This window comes from Hemicordylus capensis, chromosome 4 (genome assembly GCF_027244095.1).
Source record: "Hemicordylus capensis ecotype Gifberg chromosome 4, rHemCap1.1.pri, whole genome shotgun sequence".
NCBI classification, from domain to species: Eukaryota; Metazoa; Chordata; class Lepidosauria; order Squamata; family Cordylidae; genus Hemicordylus; species Hemicordylus capensis.
Window position 1 is genome coordinate 14,031,162 of NC_069660.1, and position 12,041 is coordinate 14,043,202.

A 12,041-nucleotide genomic window follows, 5' to 3' on the forward strand; every position below is an offset into this window, starting at 1 on the left:
TCTCCTCTTTTCCAAACTAAAAAGCCTCAGATGCCATAGTCATGCCTCATAAGGAAACTGCTCCAGACCCCTGATCATCTTGCTTGCCTTCTTCTGCATGTTTTCCAGTTCTACAACGTCTTTCTTAAGATATGGTGACCAGAACTGTACGCTTTACCCCAAATGTGGCCGCACCATAGATTTGTATAAGGGTGGCTGGTGACTTTTTAGAGAGAAAGGAACATTGAGAGCTTGGAATGTTTTGCTAGGGACAGGTACAAGAAAATGTAACCAGTTCCTTGCAAATAGGGGCAGTTGGGTGTGGCTTTACCATTGCTTCATGCAAATCAAACAGGCCTACGCCCTGTCTGAATGCCCTAGGAAAAGCCTCTAAAACCTATGCAGTGCACAGGAGTTCTGTGCTAGACCTGGATGCCATTGACAATGGACACAGGCCTGTAGCCAGCCTAAAAGACTTTGGGAGGTGCAAAAAAAGTGGGGGGGGGGAGCTTATCTTAGCTCCCATCAAGCCAAAGAGCAAGCATCATTCCCTTTATATATAAATTATTTGTATGTTTTTAAAAAATGGAGAGGTAGAGAGAAATCTAGTCTCTGCCCCCTGTCTAGGGTTGCCAGGTCCAGATGGTGAAAAAAAGTTGATATCCATCACCAAAAAAGTGGAAATAGAGAATGCTTTTCACTAAAAATGACTCCACGTTGAGTGTGTTTAGTGGTATATGCATATTTTGAATTTTAAAAATGGGATCATTTGAGAATAAATACAGCTCACCACTGTGAAGCTGATGACCAGGTGAGCTGTATGTCTGCTCAGTCTGCTGTCTAGGTGCAGAATTCTCAAGGCCCTGGCTCCTTAACTGTAAATGCATCTCCTGGGTAGGTTGACCAAACACATAGTCCTCTGTCCTCCACCTCCATGGGTCACCCAGCCTGCTCTCCCCAGCCAGGCCAGCAGCTTCACCTCTTGGCTTGAGGCAGGGCAGCCAGCTAGCTACGGAGCCAGCCTCTTTGCATGTTGGTGCAGTGGTGCATGCATGGTCTCCCACTCGCTTGCTGTTCTCTATGACTACAAACAGGTATATAAGGCTTTTCAACAGAAGGTTTCACAGGGGTTTTCAAAGAAAAATAAATAATAAGACACTCCCCTGTCCCCAAACGGCTTATAATCTAAAAGGGAATGCAAGGTAACACCAGCATCAACCACTGAAGGGGTGCTGTGCTGAGGTTGGAGAGGGCCAGTTGCTCTTCCTGCGATAAACAGAAGAGACTCCCCACTTTAAAAGGTGCCTTTTTACTCAGGTAGCAGGGGTAACTTCTAACGGAGCAAAGTTAGTTAGCTAACTGCTAACTTCTCCCCACCACCACCGCCGCCGCCACCACTACCACATGAAGGAAGCAGGCTATACCTGCCAGGCCCACCTGTCTGTGCTTCTGCATCATGTGTCTCTGCAAGCTGCCACTGAAGAAGAACCTCCACTCTGTCTTCCCTGTTGGATGGATAGTCTGTAGGAAGGGAGGGAAGATGGAAGAAGAGAAGCTGCTCTTGAGGGCAAAGTGTTCTGAGCAAGCAAAATGTTCCAGCTGCTCCCCAGAACTTCAGACACCACAACACATGCAAAACACAAAACAAAAAAATTGTTTGGTCCCCCAAATGATCACAAGCTTTCTATAAAAGTCCCTAGTTGACAGACCTTCCCCGGCTACAGTTCTGGAGTCCTCGCTCTTCTCCACTCCTCTTCTCTCTCCAGTTTCCAGACCACACATCTTATTTTCTCAGGAAAACCCATATCTCGGGCTGTGCTGAGGAACAACAAGTAGCCACACTCCATGTTCCTAAACTACATTGCTTTCTTAATGAGGAGCCAGGCCCTGTTCTCACAGCCTGTCAAGTGTAAGAAGACCTACATGCATTCAGTTGAATGTATAGGGTGTGTATACATTTCCAAATGTTGATATGTGGATCTCTCTCCCTGTGATTAGGAAGCCTTATTTTCCAAGTTTTGTGGGGAGAAGGCCATACATGCCTACCATTATACATGCACCAAGGAGACATTCAGCTGAATGAATGTAGGTTGCCGATGGTTATCAAGATCCTAATTTAAGTATTTAAAAGTTATATCCTACACCTTCACAAAAAGAACCCAGGCAGCTAATTTGACCCCTTGTACATGCATTCACTTGCCATGGATATGTTGTTGTTATTATTATTTTGCATTTATATCCCGCTCTTCCTCCAAGGAGCCCAGAGCGGTGTACTACATACTTAAGTTTCTCCTCACAACAACCCTGTGAAGTAGGTTAGGCTGAGAGAGAAGTGACTGGCCCAGAGTCACCCAGCTGGTATCATGGCTGAATGGGGATTTGAACTTGGGTCTCCCCGGTCCTAGTCCAGCACTCTAACCACTACACTACGCTGGCGCCGTTGTGAGAACAGGAATTTAGTCTTCGATATGCACACAGGTAGGCCTTTGAACCTTGATGCAGGTTCTCTCCTGCTTCCTAGCTTGTTAGAAAGCCAAGGAGTTGGCAGTGGAGTCAGTGCAGAAAGTCTGGAAAACATTGCCTAAGATATCACTCAGGGATTCTCAGCCTTGGGTCTCCAGATGTTACTGGACTTCAGATCCCATAATCCCAGCCCCAATGGCCTTTGATTGGGGATTATGGGAGTTGAAGTCCAACAACATCTGGGGACCCAAGGTTGAGAAACCATGATAAAGCTTGTTTGCTTGAGCAATATAATGCAAGAGTTCCCAACCATTGTGGCTGGGGATGATGTAGTCCAACAACACCTGGGGATCCATGGTTGAAACCTCTGATCTAAGACATATTTGGTGTGGTCAGTTATGTTTGGTCCTGCACTGAGCACACACATAGGGCTTGTTCACACGACCAGCCCTACCTGGGTAGGGCTGGTTGTGTGGAGTACTGAGATATGTTGAAATCCCAGCCCTGCCCTGCCCTGCCCAGTAGGCCAGATTTTCTACCCAGGCTAAAAGTGAGGTAGGAAGGCACATGTGCACCTCTTCTACTCACCACCAATCGTGTGGCAGGACCCCCCATTTGGGCTGCCAGAAGCCTGTACTACCATAGAGGTCAGGGCAAAAGAGCATCCCAAACTCTAAAACAGGGCTGCCCAACTTTGGCCCTCCTGCAGATGTTGGCCTACAACTCCCACCATCCCTGGCTATTGGTCACTGTGGCTGGGAATTATGGGAACTGTAGTCTAAAAACATCTGGAGGGCCAAAATTGAGCAGCCCTGCTCTAGAATAATTGCAATGAGCAGCACAGTGCGTTGTGGGCTATCTGGAGGCTGGGCATCCTTCTCTCCAGCCCTTCTCTTACCACATAGCTCTCTGCAGTGGCAATTGTGTAGGGGTGAGGTGAGCAGTGCGGTGAGCAGCAGTGAGCAGTCATGTGTGGAAAGGTAAGACCGATCCTGACTTCTCCCTCCCTGGCCCTGGGACAAACAGTCATGTGAACAACCTTATAGTTTGTTTATGGGTGGAATAGCAATAGCAATAGCAATAGCACTTACATTTATATACCGCTCTATAGCTGGAAGCTCTCTAAGCGGTTTACAATGATTTAGCATATTGCCCCCCAACATTCTGGGTACTCATTTTACCGACCTCGGAAGGATGGAAGGCTGAGTCAACCTTGAGCCCCTGGTCAGGATCGAACTTGTAACCTTCTGGTTACAGGGCGGCAGTTTTACCACTGCGCCACCAGGGGAATGTGCCTTGTGTATGTGGGTTCGGACTACTATTGCCAACATCACCCCAGCTCCAGGGTTCAGAGTTGCATGTTGAAGGGAAATCTAAAATATTAAGAGCAACAGTTTGACCAGGGACCATCTTGCTCTGAGAGGAGGAGAGGAGAGAGAGACTACAGACTGTGGAGCTGTCACCATCCATCTCCCTTATTCCAGTTGAGTCATGAAAGAGATTCTGTGCCAAGAATTCACAATCTTAAAAACTGTAACTGTGAAAGTGCCCAGAGACCGTCTTGTTCTGAGGGGAAGAGAGGAGAGTCAGACACAGGCTGGGAGCTGCCCATCTCCCCTGTTTCATTGGAGGTGACCCTCCCCTCCCCTAACTGCCACCACAGAGTGACCAGCAACCATCTTGATCTGAGGGGAGGAGAGATCAAAGCCTAAAGAGCACAGCATGTAAAGATATAAACATGTTGCTTGTATGGTTCTTTACTTATGTTCTCATGCAAACTGCTTTGGGAGGTTCACCTGAAAAGCAATATATAAATGCCATAAATAAATAAAAATAAGCAGGAGCTGGATAGATGTGCTCTCTGCACATGAGTGTGTTTAATGGTGTGACAGCCCAGCTGGGTGGTAAGAAGCCTGCTTCCCACCAGTCCTGGTACTACATAGATATGCCAGTAAAGGGGATTATTTTATGGGTTGCAGACCTCACGTTCTAAGAACAGCAGAAACAATCCCAAACTCTTCAGTACTTCACTAGCAACATTTTGTAATAAAACTTTCCCTCGATCTTCCAGAGGTTGGTTCAGTCAGAATACTTTAAGCTTGTATTTTGGCTTAGATTATTCACTGTGTTATCGAGGTGGTGACAATGATGTAGCAATGCAACTGCTTAAAAGTAACTCTTTATTTGCTGTAAGTGCTGCAAAACTACTTGAACTCAGTAGTGCTTCTGTGAAGCATCCTATATAATAAAAGGCTAAGTGAGTGGCCGTGGCTTTGGAACGTTGGGGATCTGCGTCCCTGCCTCCCTGGGCTGTTCTGGGCCTGCGCGAAGCGCAGGCCCAGAAGAGCCCAAGGGACACAGGACCTCAGACACCAGTGTCCCACAGCCACGGGCGGCCATTAGCCGGTGTGTGGCGGCGGGGGAAAGTGGCCAAGGCGGCGGCAGAGCCGCCGCCTCGGCCATGAGCTGAGGCACGGCAAGAGGAGGCCGAGGCAACCAGAAGCGGCCGCCCTGAAAAAGGCGAGGGCAATGGCGACGGGGGAAGACCAAGACGGGGGACAGGGAAGCTGGGCGAGGTGGCGGCAAAGCCGCCAACGAGGCCCCCGCCCGCTCACAGCCGTCGCCCCCGCCTGCTCACCCGGCCTCCCAGCTGCCCAAAATGAAGCTGGGCGAGGTGGCGGCGAAGCCGCCAACGAGGCCCCCGCCCGCTCACAGCCGCCGCCGCCTGCTCACCCGCCCTCCCAGCTGCCCAAAATCACCTTCCTCGCTCCCCCCCCCAAAAAGATTAAGGGCCAAAATGGGCCATGAGAAGGTCGCCGCCCCCGCCTATCGCCCTCCCAGCTGCCGAAGACCACCTTACCCGCTCCAGCCCGAGGGAAAAGAGAGGAGCTCACGAGCAGAGCTCCTCTCTGTGCTAAGTCACTGCTCAAACTGCCGCTATGGACGCAAAGGATGCCTATTGCGTCCATTGCGACAGTATGGGCAGCAGCTTAACACAGAGAGTAGCTCTGTTCCCGAGTTCCTCTCTTCTCCTTCGGGCTGGAGCGGGTAAGGTGGGCTCCGGCAGCTGGGTGCGCGGGAGGGCGATAGGCGGGGGCGGCCACCTTCTCATGGGCCATTTTGGCCGTTATTCATCCACCCCCCCCCCCCAAAAAAGTAAAAGCAAAATAAGGAAGAACAAAAACAGAGACAACAACAAAACAAAAAACAAAAAGAGAGGGGGGACAAGGGGGGAAAAAAGAGACAGAAAGAGAGAGAGAGAGACAGAAAAGACGGGATAGAAAGCTAGCGCCCGTTATCATAACGGGCTTGAAAATACTAGTTCTACTATAAAGCATCACAGTAGAAAAAATGCAGGAAGACAAAAGAACAGGCACAAGTAACACTAGAATATAATTCAGTATAAGGTGCCCATATACTTTAAGTCCTGAACAAACCTTAATTGCATTTAAGCCAAAAGAAAATGTAAGAAGGCTTCATGTTGTCAGTTTTTCCAATTTCCGTTTGAACTTTATACATATTAAGCAGCCTCTTGATTGGTATTCATGCTGGGTATTGGATCAAATGTCATAAGCTGAGAACTACAGTATGCTGTCAATAAAGAATGCCACTGCACATTAATTGTTGACCACTGTAAATCAGAGAATATCAGTGCAGATTTGTGTTGGCTCCAGCTACCTGTAGACCTGGCCTGCTCAAACCGCCCAGAGATGAAAGTTCGGGGCGGTATACAAATTTGATAAATAAATAATAAATAATAATAATTTAGCCCAGCTGTAGACACAGTTGATCTGAATTTGTTCCAATCCAGCTAAGTGGTGACTGGAAGTCAAGTACCAACTAAAACAGGCCCGAAACCAATATGGAAAGTTCTGTGGAAATTTTTTCAAGGCCTCGTGCTAGGTTGGATGGACCCAACCTGTACCACTGCTGGGAGGGGGATGCTGTAGCTCAGGGGTTCTCGAACAGTACAGAAATTGAATAAATAAATAAAACATAGAGATGTGCATGGGGGAAAAAATAAATTTGTTTCAGATTTGAATCAAATCCTGAAAATTCATTTTGAATAAGAATCAGATTCGAATTCAACCTGAAAATTCAATTTGAATTTGAATCAAATTTGAATTGATTCAACCTTGTTTTGGCACCTTTTTAAAACCAGTCAGGGGGCCTGAATGGTTTAGAAATAGTTCTCGAATCAAATTTTGGTTCTTGGATCAAATTTTAAAAATCTGTTTTGAATTTGAATCAACTTGCCCTTTTAAGGGGTGATTTGATTTGAATGCAAACCACTGGAATCACAAAGATTTGAGTTGAATTAATTCAAGTTTGAATCAATTGGCATATCCTTCATAAATAATCCTAAACATGCTTGTTCAGATGTCCTGCTGAGTTAAATGAGACCTGCTCCCTAGGATGTGCATTTATAGGATTGCAGCCTTAATGTCCATTTGACCAATCCACCCTCAAGTTAAATTTCATGTATAGATGCTTATATAAAGAAGAGTGCATTACCTCCCCATCAGATGTCCTGCTTCCTCTTGACACATTTAGGGCAACCCTGGAACCTTCATGTTGCACTCCCTATTTCCTTTCATCAAGCAAGTGTGGTATAAGACTGGACAAGGACCACTCATGCTCGAATTCCCACTTGGCCATGAAGTTCACTGGATGGCCAGGCCAGCATCTCTGAACCCTGGGGGGGTCCCAGTCTTGGATCTCCAGCTGTTGTTGTTGGACAACTCCTCCCATCATCCCAGCTCATGGCCACTGTATCTGGGGATGATGAGAATTGCAGTCCAACAATTGGGGACCCAAGTTTGGGAACAGAACCTCCAGTCTGTCTCACAGGGTTGTTAGGATAAAAAGGGAGAGAACCATGTAACCCCCTGAGCTCCTTGGAGGAAAGATGGGATCTAAAATCATAATTGGGAGTCTGGTAAGTCTAACCTACTGCTTGATGCAGGGAATCCAAAACTAGACCATCCCCAACAGAGGGCTGTCCAGTCTTTGCTTGAAGACTTCCAGCAAAGGACAGCCAGCCCGCCTACCCTCAGGTAGTTGGCTTCACTGTCAAGCTGCTCTTACAATTAAGTTTATCCTAATGTTCCAACTCTACTGTCTTGTAACTTAAGCCCACTAGATGTAGTTCTGCACTCTGGTGCAGTAGAGGACAAGTCTTTGCCCTCTTCAGTGTGACAATTTTCAGGCAATTGAAGGGTGCTTTCATGACTCCATCTCCAGGCTCAATACACCCAGTTCCTACAGAACAAGTCAGAACAAGGTCTGACAAGTGCAGGATAATGTGAAACAATTACTTCTTGTGACTTGGAAACTATAGCTCTAATACGGTCTGCAATTACATTGGCCTTTTTTGCTGCAGCACTGCATTGCTGATTCACGTTCAGCTTATGATCAAGGACCATCTTGTGATTATTTTCATATGTACTACTTCCAAGCTAGATATCCTTATCCTCTACCTATGGTTTTTTTTTTTGGCAAAGTGCAAAACATTGCATTTGTCTCTTGAATTTCAGTCCAGCTTCCATTTAGTTAAGATCATTTTGAATGTTATTGCTTTCTGTTGATATGTTACCTGTCCCTCCCATTATTGTGTCCTCTGCAAATTTGTTGGGGATTTCCTCAATCCTTTAACTTAAGTCATTGATAAAAATAGTGGTGAGTCCTATGGCTCCCCACTTGAAGCCCATTTCCAGTTTGATGAGGAAGCATTGATGAGTGCTTTTTTACTTCCAGCCACTTCTGAATTCACCTGGTTATCTGTGCCACACTTGACCAGTTTGTCAACCACAATATTATGGGGAATTTTGCCAAATGCTTTGCTGAAATCAGGATAAATTACATCCACAACATTCCCACAATCTACTAACCTATAAACCTGATGTTTAAAAGAGAGATAAACTTCATCTGGCAGGATTTATTCTTGACAAATTCCCGATAGCTTCTATTAACTACTGCATCATTATCAAGATACTTACAGACTGACTGCTTTATAATCTGTTCTAGTATCTATTCCTAGTATCAAAGTCACGAACTGGTCTGTAGCTTCCAAGATCCTCCTCCCCGCCAACTTCTGAATCTCTGATCCTTCTTTATAAAATGGTCATGTAGCCATAAACATGTATCAAGGGGAGTGCCTTTCTCACTCCATTGCATCCTGTTCCTCCCACACATACAATGAAGCAGCAATAAGGTTTCCTAAAGCGAATCCCATATCAGTCTGAATCTACCATTTCTCACTCAAGCCTAGTTCCCCTGCCTTTCTTGTCTGCATTCTAGGCCAAAGCTGCATTTTTAAAACCATTTTAAAGTTAATCATGTGTGAGGATAGATCCTGAGGCTATTCCCACAATCAGGCAAAATCGGCCAGGGGAGCCTAGCCCGATTTCACCTGACCATGAGAACCACCGGGCTCGCAGGCAAGCCTGGTGGCCTCCAAGCGGTTAACCCACTAAAGTAATCCTGCCCTAAAACCAGGTTTGCAGAGCAAGCACTCCACAAACCTGGTTTTTTTTAATTGTATGTTGCCGTAGCAACTCATGAGTAGACCCCCAACCGGAGGCTTAAAAGCAGCCTCCCAGCTTGGGGGTCTCTCCAGCCTGCCCTGTGTGCTTCTGGGGGCCACACAGCCCCCGATCCTCCCATCCCCCGCTGGCTCCCTAACGGAGCTGGCAGTTGTGTGGGCAGCCGCTTCGGCCACCCAGAGCAGACTCCTTGCTAACCCATTCCAGGCTCATCTCACTATTCGTGAGAAGAGCCTCAGTATCTGACTCTCTTCCACTTATTGAAGCTGATTCGCACAAGTACTCTGATCTTGGTCATACTAGCTGGGAAGAGCTGGATTCAAGTCCCTTCTCAGCCATGAAAGATGCTGAGTGACCAATCCCCATCTCTCGGCCCAACCTACCTCATAAAATGGCATAATCCTCCTCTATGTCACCCTAAGATCCTTAGAGGAAGGGTTGGGCACCTGTCAACAATCAGGGCTGTGGCACTCCTTGTACAGCTTAGAAGCCATTTTCTAGAAGACCGCCCAGATACCCAGGTGCCAGCCTTCTAGCCCAATTGTTTTTACTTACTGTGGCCCCTGGGCACCTGGATGGTCATGCTGGTCAGTAAGAATGCCCAGTTCGGACTATCTGGGTTGGCCCTACCATGAGGGAGAATGAGTAACAGATATTGGGAACTACTAGAATAACCATAAATTATCACTTAACTTGGGGGTTGTCAGACTTGTGGCTGGGGATGATGGGATCTGTAATCCAACAGCATCTGGGAATCCAAGTTTGAAAAGCCCTGACTTAACTCCTACCACAGAAAACACTGGACCGGGTCTCACGATCAGTGAGACCCGGTTTCTATGGGTGAGCGGGAAGAGTGGGCTAAGCCCACTCTCCCTGCTCACGAGCGGGCAGGGAGCCCTGGGCGGCTGGATTGGCTGCCCACACGATGGCCGGCTCCGTGATGCAGCCGGTGGGGGTGGGGGGAGCGGGGGCCGCATGGCCCCCGCAAGCCCCAGTATGCCCTGCGCAAGTGCTCAGGGCATACTGGGGAGACCCCTGGAGCCGGGAGGCGGCTTTTCACCTCCCAGCCAGGGGTCTACTTGTGAGTAGGCACACCACGAAGGCGCGCCGTGGCTACTCACGGTCATAAAAAGCAGGTTTGCTGGAGCACTCGCTCCGCAAACCTGCTTTTTACCAGGGGTTCTCGAGCGGATTTCCCGCTCAAGAACCACCGGGCTCGGCTCTGCTAGCCCAATTTTTGTTGCTCATGAGAAGCGCCCCACTTTCTTGAATTTCTCCATCATGCAGTTCCAATCCAGAGTGGGCCTCAGTCCAGCTGCTATTTACAAAGAAGTCGAATCGATTCAAAGAAGTCGAATTGATTTGAGGAGGTGTGCTACCGTAAAGCATAGGAAACTTGATTGACCCTACAGAATCCAAAATGTCTTTTGAGCCAACCAGTCACTGATTCAGAGTGTAATGTTCTTTGACCAAGGGGAAGCTTCCGGGATGAGCATGCATGCTCATAACCTCTGAGCAGTCTGCACTGTCCCTAGTGACCTTGGCCAAGGAAAGCAAAATGCTGCTCATGCACTTCTGTGCAGGGATGCACAAGCCATCCATGGAAGCTAGAGAGACACCTAGCTTTGTACCACAGTAGGTTTCTTATCTGGGGGGGCAGACGTTCTCTGATGCAAGTCTTGCTTTCCTCAAGCAAACGTCTTAAGCAATGAAAATAGTTGCTCTACATGCGGGAACTGATCTCTGGCTTGTGGTCTCTGTATTGAAGTGCGTCTTTCAAATGCTACAAAAAACACACACCCTCATTCTCTGTTTTTCCACAAATAAATTAACAAGATAATATCAGCTACAAAAATGCGTAAGAGTGGCTGAGAATATCCAGATCTGTCAGTGCAAAGGATGCAGGATAAAAAGTAAGTTCCTGAGGTTATTCTGTGCTGGGGCCAACTGCTCTGAATATACTAACAAGTGCACATAATACTAATACTAGCAAGACCACAAATAATAGTATCACCGCCCTGTCTATCTGGTGAAGGGCAAGCAAGCTATTGAATCTTTCAGTCTGTGCTTTGCAAGAAAAATCTGATTGTTTTCCCCTAATGACTAAATCCCAAGATCTTGGAAGAGTCAGTCACCCCACAACCATACAGTAAAGTGCTTAAATGTGGCTTATTTAAGGCAATTTTGGATGCATCTATCACTCTGTGCTACTTGGAGTGGGAGGCCCTGTGCTCCACTGATTCCTCCATATTCCTGCTAGCATATGGGTACTGACATCATGATAATATAGAAGCAGTCTCTGCCAAGTGGTATAGTGGTTGGAGTCTTGGACTAGGGAGAGCTGGGTTTCAATTCTCATTGGACCATGAAGCTCACTGAGTGACTTTGAGCCAATCTTGTGCACTCAGCCTATTCTACCTCGCACGGTTGTTGAGATAAAATGTAGCAAGTGCGATAAAAACATAATAAACTTAATTATCAAGCTGACAGGCATGGGGAATCCCTAAGACATCACTATTGGGATCATAATTGCAGGCTATGGTTGAAGACTGGGTAAAGGGGAGGTTGGTACACTGGAAGCAATCTTAGTTGTGCCATCTTGCAATTATTTATTTATTCATTCATTCATTCATTCATTCATTTTATTACATTTTAATACCGCCCTATCCAAAGGCTCTGGGTGGTGCCCAACAACAAAACAAAAAACTAACAATCAACTTAAAACAAGTTAAAAACAGTTTAAAACTATTTTAAAACAGATAAAAACATTCAAGAACCATTGAAAGAAGGATTCCTGCTACCTGCTTTAGGAGCTAATATAGAAAATGTAAATATGTATTGTTTGGTGTGTAAGAGAATGAAGTGTTCCTTCCAGTTTTAATTCCATTCTCCTCAAAACTCTGCCCTTACCAAAATTTTAGGAAACGTTGATCTGCTTAGTAACCCTGATTTGCTAATATTGAGCTGAAATGGGAGTCATTGATAAATTTTTCAAAACTTGGCTCATGAACTTTCTGGTGTAGTAATCTTTGCACCAAAATGGGACACAGTTAG

At 46.6% G+C, this 12,041-nt stretch overlaps 1 protein-coding gene across 4 annotated transcripts in view; it reads left to right on the top strand.

The window, feature by feature from the left end:
- The window catches only part of GATA5 (GATA binding protein 5), a 54,892-nt gene that overhangs the window by 26,159 nt on the left and 16,692 nt on the right, over window positions 1-12,041 (top strand). The window lies entirely within an intron of this gene.